We start from the raw sequence: 11,750 nt of genomic DNA on the forward strand, positions 1-11,750 counted from the left end.
CTAGAGCACAGGCTCAATAGTTGTGGCACACAGGCTTAATAGCTCCATGGCATGTGACTCCCAGGCCAGGGATCAAATCTGTGTCTTCTGCACTGGCAGGCAGATTCTTAACCATGAGTCATCAGGGAAGCCCCATGGGCAACTGATTTTTTTTTAAAGCCTTCCAAGTGATTCTATAATGTACAGCTAAAATGGAACACCATTGGTTCACTGGTTCTGAAAATCTGGTTTCCAGATAAGCAGCACCTGCATCACTTGCCAGGAAGTGGCAACGTGCTCAGCAAATAATATTTTGACACCAGCTCTCACTTCCACGCATAGACTTCAGATACCAGCCACAAGCCCAGTTTATCTTCTGTGCATCTGACCCTCTGGCTACAAGTTGGAGGTTCCAGTGGCCACTTTCTTGGGTTCAACTAAGTAGTGGAGCAGCACATAGAACTCAGAGAAACATTTTATTTACTAGGTCACCAGTTCATCAGAAAAGGATGTAACTCAGGTTGGAGATCCATAGGACAATGCGTGGGGAAGGAGGGTGGAGCTTCCACGCCCCCTTCAGATGGGCCATTCTCCCCAGTCCTCAATAGTAACCAACCAGGAAGTTCTCTGGACCTTCTCCCTTTGGGTTTTTCTGAAGGCTTCATTACATAGGCAAGATTGAGTAGATCATTGACCACTGGTGACTGATCTCAATTTCCAGGCACTCTCTACTCCCTGGAGGTTGAGGGAGTGGTACTGAAGGTTCCAACCCTCTAACCACAGGTTGGTTTCCTTGGGAACCAGCTCCCATCTTCAGGGACTTTCCAAAAGTCCCCTCATTCACATAACTAGACATTGTTATCACTTTCATCACTTAGGAAATTCCAAGGGGGTTAGCTCTGCTCCAGAAATGGGGCTGAATATGACATATATATATTTCTTATTATACATCACAATATCACATTTAGCCACTTAGTTGACAAATAATTATTGGGTGCTCCTCTGGCCCAATTCCAGAAAAATCTCTAAAAATAAAATGGTAAAGGAAAACAGGCATAGTTGTTTTCCTTGGAAAGTGTTCATCCTGTAGGGAAAACAAATATTAATCAAATAATCATCACACACATACATACACAGTATGTTTATAATAAGTCCTATAGGTGTCAGGAATACAAAACTGTGCCTATGGATGACAAGGAATGTAGCCTAATGTAGGAGGTATGAGTCGGGTATCACAGATTTCCTAAGAAGCTGCTGTCAGAACTGATGTCTAAAGGATGAATAGAAGTTGAATGGGCATCGAGAAAACAAATCAAAAATTTTCCAAACATCTTGTGCAAAAATTCCTGTGGCAAATAGGAATGTCAAGGAACCAAAAATTATCAGTGGGTGCTATGTTCAGAAGGGGAAGGAGAGTATAGTTCAAGATTAATTTGGAAAGAAAGATAAAAGAGAAATACAAAAGTTACACTCTGTTGTTGTTGATGATGATGGTAGTGGTGTGTGTGTATTCTGTGTTTGCTTGCTTGCTTGGTATACTCCATTACAATTTTTTTCTTCCTGCTTTGAGGAGTTTTGTTAAGATTAGTGTCAAACCACATACACCATAAAGAATGCTGAGAGACATGAGGCTGCCTTGGTTACACTCAGGTCGTCCTGCCCATGGCATTGTGGGAAGCTCAGTCTATTTGGGGATTTTTTTGGCCCTGCAGTATCTTAGTTCCCAAAGCAGGGGTTGAACCTGCACCCCCTGCAGTAGAAGTGCAGAGTCTTAACCACTGGACCACCAGGGAAGTCCCTCAGTCTATTTGTTGAGCAATGGCGTGGGCCCAGTGTGGTGGAGTCCATGACTGCAAGGTCACACACCTTTCTCATTTCCTGTCTCTTGTGGGTTTCAACAGTGCACTTGGAGGTTGTATTACCAAATCACTGTGCTGGCCGTTCTCTAGCTGTGACTGTGTCCTGAAAAACTCTGAATCTGGGAGAAAGATGATTTAAACCCGCTTTGTTTTCCACACAAAGTTCTGAAGGTATTTACGTATTTGGCCCCTGGTCCTTCAGCATCTGCAGTGACTGGCACTGCCGGCGTGTTTTCTTCCTAGATCATTTTTATTACCAGTGTCCACTGTTGCTGGAAGACTTTCCAGGATCCTCATGCATATGGCTTTTGACGGAAAAATGTCTCCCTTGGCACCTTCTTGTAGGAACCACATATATCAAAACCAAGCTCCCAGACCACCCTTCCAGCCAAACATTCATAAATGTCCAGGAGGGAAAGAAGTTATGCAGGAAGACTATATCTCTTAATAAAATCTTGAAAGAGTTTCCATTTCATTTCTCATAAATCCTCCGTGAGTGAGCGTCGTACAATACTTTCTTAAGAGGCAAAATTGCCTCCAAATCTTTTCCTGGATCAGGACTATAGAATCATTTGTACTCGTCCAACACATCATAATCCATCTTTGGTTTGACAGTAAGAGACATGATTTTTTATTTCATTTATTATATTATTATTCAAGCTCATTTTTAATAAATAGGCTTTCACTGAACACAGCTTCTTCTTAATAGAAAAGTCTAATAAAGTTTAGCATGAATTTTACAACTTAGGAGCCTCTGTTCTACGTTTTTGCATTCCAGAAAGTGATAGAAATTTTAGATAACTTGCATAGCATTGTAGATAAGAATTCCAGGTAAACTCTGGAATTAAAGAGACCCAGGTTAAGATCCAAACATATCTATGTAATCTACAGCAAGTAATTTTACCTTTCTGGGCATGTTCTGCTTTCCTCATCTATAGAATGGGGATAATAAGAGATCAATGAAACGATTTAAAAAGATAATGACCTAAAAAGCTTAATGTAACACCTGGCATATCATATACACTTGTTAAGTTGTATTTTATTATTTCCTCATACCATCTAATCTAATAACAGCCTCAGGTCCTTCTCTCTCATTATTGTGATAGTTGCTATTTTTTGAGCACATACCGTATGCTATGAACTGCCAAGTACTTTACATGGATTCTCTCATTAAATGTTTTCAGTACCTTTGGAAGAGAGGTGTGACTATCCCTGCCATTTCACAGATGAGGAAGTGGAGAGGCAGAAGTCCTGATGTAAGTAGGAAGGAAGTGGAATTTTTAGAGCCCTGTTAGGCCTGCTCTGTGCTGTGCGGAAAGGCAGTCGCGAGGCTATCCAAAGTTCCTCAGTGAAGAATGAAGCTGGAGGACCTCTTTACGATGCTCTGTGATTCCCCTCAAGGGCACACATCAAGTCTCAGACTTTGGAGCCAGGGCTTGGCCACCAGACCAGGGTTGCCCCCAGAGGGTCATTTCACGATCCAATGAAACACTGGAAAGTGCCTGGAATTCTGACTCTGTCAAATCTGCACTCAGAGAGGTTGAAGGGGTGCCTGACCTCCTACAATTGTTTTACGTGTTCTAACCTCCAGTTTCTTTATCTGTAAAATGGAGAAAGGAATGCTAACTAGCTCTCAGGGACTTTCTGGGGAGGCTGACCTGTACTGCAGTTTAAGCACGCATGTTCTGAAATCTGGCTGCCTGAGGTTCACCCAGGACCACACTTCACTTGCTTTGTGACTTTGGGAAGTTACTGGATCTCTGTCAGCCCCAGTTACTTCAGCGGTACCTTTGCTTTCACCAGCACTAGAGAACCAATGATATTGTTGCAATAACTCAAACAGAATAAATATGACTGCAATGAGGGGCAAGGGCATATTTTTGCCCATTTTCCTTATGTGAGGATTTCTTCATCGTGCCCCAGTTATCATGTTTCAAGGAATGTCATTAGTTACAATGATCTTAAATGACAATTACTAAATCATCCAAAGCTCTGGCACCAGACTTGGCAGCTTCAATTTCGAGGTAAGAGTGCCAGGGTGTGGTGAAGCCAGGGAAGATGCTTTTGGATCCACAAACTCTAGCACAGCCCCCTAAGTGAAGCAATTTAGGACTCAGTCTTCAATGCTTCTTAGAGAAACCAGCCTTCTGTCTATTCTCTGCTCAGTCAGGAGCTAGCAGATTTTTTCTGTAAAGGACCAGACAGTAGCTATTTTAGGATTTGTGGACCAAGAGTCAATGTCTTCAACTCTTCCAACGTCTGTTCTCACTGAAGAGCCACCACCTGGCTTGACACAATCAGGCAGCAGGTGGAATTTGGTCTGTAGGTATAATTTGCCAGCTCCTGCCCCAGAGTATGGGGCTTCCCAGGCGGCACTAGTAGTAAAGAACCTGCCTGCCAGTGCAGGAGAGACAGGGGTTCGATCCCTGGGTTGGGAAGATCCCCTGGAGGAGAGCATGGCAACCCACTTAAGAATTCTTGCCTGGAGGATCCCATGGAGCCCAGCACGTGCTACAGTTTACGGGGTCGCAAAGAGTCAGACACTATTTAGTGACAGGACAACAATAACAATAACTTGTGATTGCTCTGCACATGAAGTTTAGGATCCTGCCCTCAGAGTTCCTCATATCCTCCTTCTGATCCCAGGCTGGAAGACAGCTAGGAAAGGAGGAATACCAATCACTAAATTAACTTCAACTCCAATCCATCAGCTGTCTTGCCTGAGGCTCCAAACCCAGTGGTTGAATACACAATTTCCAATTTCCTCCAAGATCGGGGCGGGGGGGGGCGCGGTGGCGGAGAGAAGTAACAGACAATTGGGAAAACCAAGCATGTTCCTGTCCAGACTGTGTGGGTAGGCCAAGGGGAGTTAATTCTCTGCAGAAAATGAACTCAGTTGAAACTTGTGGATTTGGAAATCAGCATGGAAGGGCTGACCTTATAAGTGGCCCAGGTCTCCTTCCAGAACAGTAGGTCCCAGAGACACACAAACACCTCTAGACTTCCCCAACCTCCACAATGAAAAACAAGGATCCCAGTATGCAGCCATTCAGGCGGAATCCCTTAGGGCTTACTTCTGAGTGAAGCAATTGTTACTTGTTTTTTAATTTATTCCACAAAAGTAAACACGTGGGGGTGATAACTAGGTTTTTTGTAAGATAAAAGCTTCAAAAAATTATCAAATCTGTGTAAGGTAAAATTTAAAAGCATGATTCTATACTTAATTTCTCTTACCAAAAATAATCATTATTGTCATTTTCTTCTGTGTCCTTCTAGAAGCCATGTGTGCACAGAAATTTGCTGGATGTATTTGCTAGAAATGCATTTCATTTTCACTAATGCAATAACACAATACTCACTTTAGGCAACTAGTTATTTTGACTTAAATTATATCCTGGGACAAATGTCCACTTTTAACTCCAAATATCCACTACCATGACTTTCTATCCTTTCCAGTATACCGCTTGTTTCTTCCTTCCATTCTGTAATGCTATTATTTATATTACTTAGAAATTAGACTAATGGACATTATCATCATGCAAGTAAGGATGAAAGCTTCTAGATAGAAATAAATTTCTTAAAATGCAACAAATGCAGAGACAAAGCTCTCCATTACTCTCTAAACCAGCCCAGTGTTTTCCTGGACTCTCTAATCAAACACCATGTTGCTTCTCACCCCTATTTCACTATTTCTGGGGATACTTGTTTTTCATCTCTCATCTTACTCTAGGAACAACTTCCAGAAGAGGTGACACGGCTATGAGGAGATAAGAGAGGACAAGATGCTTGCTTAGAGCTCTGTCCAGGGATCTTGTAGCTTGGAATCTTCCAGCTCACATTTGGCAATTCACAGTGAGACTTGAAAGACTGTTTGTTAGGTGGTGTAGAAAACATTTATTTTCTCACAAAACCCACTCCATCCTACATATTACTATTTATTGTGAGAGTCAGTAAGGTCTCCAGTGGAGAACAGGAGGACTTCCAGAGAGCTAAAGACAAACAAGGAATATCTGGATTTTTAGAAAAAGAAGGCTCCTTGATGGTAGACCAGAAGGCCTGCTGTAGCTTATCAGAATTTGAGAGTAGATGACCCAGATAATCACGACGGTGTGATCACTGACCTAGAGCCAGACATCCTGGAATGTGAAGTCAAGTGGGCCTTAGCAAGCATCACTACTAATAAAGCTAGTGGAGGTGATGGAATTCCAGTTGAGCTATTCCAAATCCTGAAAGATGATGCTGTGAAAGTGCTGCACTCAATATGCCAGCACATTTGGAAAACTCAGCAGTGGCCACAGGACTGGAAAAGGTCAGTTTTCATTCCAATCCCAAAGAAAGGCAATGCCAAAGAATGCTCAAACTACTGCACAATTGCACTCATCTCACACTCTAGTACAGTAATGCTCAAAATTCTCCAAGCCAGGCTTCAGCAATACGTGAACCGTGAACTTCCAGATGTTCAAGCTGGGTTTAGAAAAGGCAGAGGAACCAGAGATTACATTGCCAACATCCACTGGATCATGGAAAAAGCAAGAGTTCCAGAAAAACATCTATTTTTGCTTTATTGACTATGCCAAAGCCTTTGACTGTGTGGATCACAAGAAACTGTGGAAAATTCTGAAAGAGATGGGAATACCAGATCACCTGATCTGCCTCTTGAGAAATTTGTATGCAGGTCAGGAAGCAATAGTTAGAACTGGACATGGAACAACACATTAGTTCCAAATAGGAAAAGGAGTTCGTCAAGGCTGTATATTGTCACCCTGTTTATTTAACTTCTATGCAGAGTACATCATGAGAAATGCTGGACTGGAAGAAACACAAGCTGGAATCAAGATTGCCGGGAGAAATATCAATAACCTCAGATATGCAGATGACACCACCCTTATGGCAGAAAGTGAAGAGGAACTCAAAAGCCTCTTGATGAAAGTGAAAGTGGAGAGTGAAAAAGTTGGCTTAAGGCTCAACATTCAGAAAACGAAGATCATGGCATCCGGTCCCATCACTTCATGGGAAATAGATGGGGAAACAGTGGAAACAGTGTCAGACTTTATTTTTCTGGGCTCCAAAATCACTACAGATGGTGATTGCAGCCATGAAATTAAAAGACGCTTACTCCTTGGAAGGAAAGTTATGACCAACCTAGATGGCATATTCAAAAGCAGAGACATTCCTTTGCCAAAAAAGGTCCATCTAGTAAACACTATGGTTTTTCCTATGGTCATGTATGGATGTGAGAGTTGGACTGTGAAGAAGGCTGAGCGCCGAAGAATTGATGCTTTTGAACTGTGGTGTTGGAGAAGATTCTTGAGAGTCCCTTGGACTGCAAGGAGATCCAATCAGTCCATTCTGAAGGAGATCAGCCCTGGGATTTCTTTGGAAGGAATGATGCTAAAGCTGAAACTCCAGTACTTTGGCCACCTCATGCGAAGAATTGACTCATTGGAAAAGACTCTGATGCTGGGAGGGATTGGGGGCAGGAGGAGAAGGGGACGACAGAGGATGAGATGGCTGGATGGCATCACTGACTAGATGGACGTGAGTCTGAGTGAACTCCGGGAGTTGGTGATGGACAGGGAGGCCTGGCGTGCTGCGATTCATGGGGTCACAGAGTCGGACACAACTGAGCGACTGATCTGATCTGAGTGAAACACAGACTTGTGAGCACTTAGGTATAGAGGAACCAACCTGAAGTCACCAAAATGATTCCATTCAATACCCCAGAAACCATATTCCTTTTTCTGGTGCAGTTACCAGACTGGTAGACAAGGAAAATGCTATGAACAAAGGTGATCAGGAGTTCAGCAAAGGGTTTTACAAAACTCTTGAGTGTATGATAGTATTTCATTTAGTTTCACTTATTCTAAGAAAATCTGGACATAGGTCATTAGTGGTGTGCCTCAAGATTTGCTGAGATATTTATGGGACCTTGTGGATGACACACCCTCAGGGAGAGGTCTTCTGAGAATTCTACTCTTGAAAGAATGCAAAAACCCTAGGTAGACTGAAATAGTGGGATGCCTATTATTAATACAAGACATATGTTTTGGAGCTGATCAGTTCAGTTCAGTTGCTCATACATGTCCGACTCTTTGCGACCCCATGGACTGCAGCACGCGAGGCCTCCCTGTCCATCACCAACACCCAGAGCTTGCTCAAACTCATGTCCATTGAGTTGGTGATGCCATCCAACCATCTCATCCTCTGTTGTCCCCTTCTCCTCCTGCCCGCAGTCTTTCCCAGCATCAGAGTCTTTTCCAATGAGTCAGTTCTTCCCATCAGGTGGCCAAAGTATTGGAGTTTCAGCTTCAGCATCAGTTCTTCCAATGAATATTCAGGACTGATTTCCTTTCGGATGCACTGGTTGGATCTCCTTGCAGTCTAAGGGACTTTCAAGAGTCTTCTCCAACACCACAGTTCAAAAGCATCTATTCTTCAGCACTCAGCTTTCTTTGTAGTCCAACTCTCACATCCATACATGACTACTGGAAAAACTATAGCCTTGACTAAACAGACTTTTGTTGGCAGAGTAATGTCTCTGCTTTTTAATATGCTGTTGGTCATAATTTTTCTTCCAAGGAGCAAGAGTCTTTAATTTCATGGCTGAAGTCACCATCTACAGTGATTTTGGAGCCCAAAAAAATAAAGTCAGGCACTGCTTCCACTTTTTCTCCATCTATTTGCCATGAAGTGATGGGACCAGATGCCATGATCTTAGTTTTCTGAATGTTGAGTTTTAAACCAACTTTTTCACTTTCCTCTTTCACTTTCATCAAGAGGCTCTTTAATTCTTCAAGCAAAAATAAGCAAGGGTCATTGTCAATGATAGGAAGCCATGAGGAGGGTGGAAAATGTTGGAGGAAAGGCAGGAAGAGGAGCGAACCCTTCCATGCCAGGCAGGTGGTGGGGCAGAGATGATTTATCTCAGGGTCTTTGATCCCCTAGGTTGTTAGTTTGGGGTGAGCTTCATGGAGAAGAAAGGGAAACCTCCAGACACTGTAGACATAGCACTGTAGAGCTCTTTAAGAATAGAATCTGCTCAACAGAAGGTAACAAAGTAAAAAAGAAGATCCTGTTGGATTTTCAAAACTCCTTCACAAATAGTCCAGATAGCTGGACCCCAGAGGGCCAAGTGGGATTTCAGTAACTCCTAAAAATTCAACCTCTTGCCTGTCTGAAATAATGGTCTCTTATTGAGTGATGGAGTCATTCATTCAATCTGTTCTCACCAAATACTATCTGCCCTGGACTTCTTTTTGTGACCTGTGTTGGGCAGATAAAAATGCATGAAATATCTCTCATCTTTAAGGGTCTCACAGCCAAGACAGTGCTTCCAAAAAAATGATGCATAAATTACCTAAAAATGAATCATCTGAAGGCCCAGGCTACAAATGCAGATTTCTGGAACCCACTCTAGATTTGTTAAATCTGTATTTTAACAAGTCGCTTTCTCATAGGTATGAACAGAAAGCATAATAACCACTGCTCTGAAGGAGGCATCTAAGACTCTGGCTCTAAATAAGATAGTGAATGTGTGTATGTGGCAGTGAGTGAAGTTATGTGTATGTATACATGTTAAAGCCATGAGGACATGCTGTGAAAATATATTCGCGAGCACATGTGAATGTTTGTGGTGATGCCTGGCAGTAGGCACAGTTATCCTCTGTGCTCAGTTACCTAGTCAGGGGAGAGCAAAGGACCGTACCTTGAGTTTCTGAAACTGAAAACAGCTCACGCTCCATCCAGAGCAAGCTTAAGGATCAGAGGTATGAAGAAGCACTTTGTCTTTAAGGTTAGTCTGCAATTCATGGAATAGAAAATGAGTGAAGATTTTGAGGCTGTCAATGTATTATAGCAACAGCAGTATTCAGAGGCATATGGATCTAGACTTGTGTTCAGATTGCAATGCTCATCACCTGTGTGATCTTCGTCAAGAAACATGCTCTCAGAGCCTTCCTGTCTCTGTCTGAACAATAAGAGTGGCAGCAACATCCTTCAGGATATCTCGATGGCATTGCAATGTGTCATGCAGCTCCGATGACCAGGTGGATAAGACTCAAAGGAATGCAAAATGGCAGAAATTGAGGAGGGAGAGCCAGGATAATGGAGGACTACCCTCTAATAAATATGTCTCTGGATGGCTTCACCAATGCAATAAACATGAACTTGGGCAAACTCCGGGAGATGGTAAGGGACCAGGAGGCCTGGCATGCTATATAGTCCATGGGGTTGCAAAAGTTGTTCGTGATTGGGCAACTGAACGACAGCAAAAATATGTCTCTGAGGGTCTTGAGCTTGAATTCCTGGGTTCACAGTGAACATCTTCTCTCCTTCCATCTTCTCTCTGTCCTGAGTTCACAGTGAAAGGATACATCTCTCCTTCCTCTCATGAAAGCCTGGCTTTTTCCTGTCCCTTGCAACAGGAGTGACCCATCAAGTCATGGACTTCCTTAACAGATGCCATGATCTCTTTTAGCAGAAACTGGACCATGGAGACTCATGCCCCGCCTGCCAGCAGTACTTTGACCTTGGGCATCTGCCATCCCCCAGCACCAGGATTCCATGATTCTGACACCCTGGATTTCTCTAGTCGTCCAGTGTCTGTCTCATTTATTGGCAGAGTCATGATGGCATGGCCAGTTCCCACAGCGAGTCCAGTTTTCACCCAATTGCATTACTAAAAATAGTTCTAAGGAGTTGATCAGAGGTTGCCGGGAGAAGGTCATTCACACAAACACGAGGTACATCCAGCTCCCCTCCCCAGTGAAAGCGCCACGCCAGGTTGGAAGAGATGTGGTCCTCACCACAGGACCTCTCCCAAATGCACCCTGGAACAGGATGGGGGCAGCGCTCAGCCCGAACTTACCATGTTCCAACAGCTTCCTACCCACCAGGCTGCCATATGTTCAGAACCGTTCGATTGCCAGATGTATGTCAAAGTTTTCCTTTTTAAAATGTAATTTTCCCCAGAATTTATTGGCATCCTACAATGCTGCTTCTTGGCTGCAGAAGCGGCTTTTCTGCCATTTGGGCCCAAAATAGAAACCACACGCAACCTTGACAGTAATCATGACCAAGGAGAGAGAACGCACATCTATTTATAAGGCACTTGAAGGTGAGTCCTTCTTTTGTGCTACTGCTTTGAGGATAAGGTCAACAAAGCTGGGAATAGCAGCCTTATCGACTGTGCAATTTTATTAAAACCTGGTGCAATTACAAATATATATCAATTACTAAAATATTAGATATGGAAAAAGTATACTTTGAGATTTCAAAGAGTTTTTTTTTTTTTTTTAAATCACTTATTTTGTTTTCTGTCTTGCCCTTCATTTCCTGCTGTTATCGCCACATGCTGGGTGAGATCTTAGCTTCTCATGATCTGGTGTATGTTGGGATAGCTAGGCATGGGTTCATATGGATGAATGTAGTGCACAGATAGATGGTAGAAAAACTCTCAAGAATTTTATTCAAGCAAAGCACCAACATATGTTTTTGGCATCCGGGAAGCACTTCTTGGAATGGAAATCACATTCATGTTTTTAAATTCTTACTCATTTTCATTTGAAGAGTTTGGAAAGATAATCAACATTTTTGTTTTCCTTTTCAATTCCTGAAAGTTAGAATGGCAGCCTTAATGGACCCAACAGCTAACAGTCAACTCAGCTCTCACAGTTAGAGCATCCATATATCCCAGGATACCGATGTTCACCTCCACTTCACCATCTCTCAAAGCTGGTCTCCGCTTTCCTTTCTGCTACTAGCCCAATGCTGCTGCATCCCTGGATTGTTTCTTTATTACCTGGTTTATTTGTTCAAGAGCTGATGGATGAAAAAATACACTGCCTGTTCAAATATACAAAAAAAAAAAAGTACGGCTGGGATTCCCAAGGGTTGTTGTTTAGTCACTAAGTC

The 11,750-nt window shown here is 42.8% G+C and overlaps 1 non-coding gene across 1 annotated transcript; it reads right to left on the reverse strand.

Moving 5' to 3' along the window:
• Positions 1–1,699: 1,699 nt before the first annotated feature.
• Positions 1,700–1,772, reverse strand: TRNAR-UCU (transfer RNA arginine (anticodon UCU)). Its single transcript has one exon. It is a non-coding gene; the product is annotated as a tRNA-Arg (tRNA).
• Between the last annotated feature and the right edge of the window lie 9,978 nt (positions 1,773–11,750).

The sequence above is a fragment of the Bos javanicus genome, chromosome 13, assembly GCF_032452875.1.
Source record: "Bos javanicus breed banteng chromosome 13, ARS-OSU_banteng_1.0, whole genome shotgun sequence".
In the NCBI taxonomy this organism is placed as follows: Eukaryota; Metazoa; Chordata; class Mammalia; order Artiodactyla; family Bovidae; genus Bos; species Bos javanicus.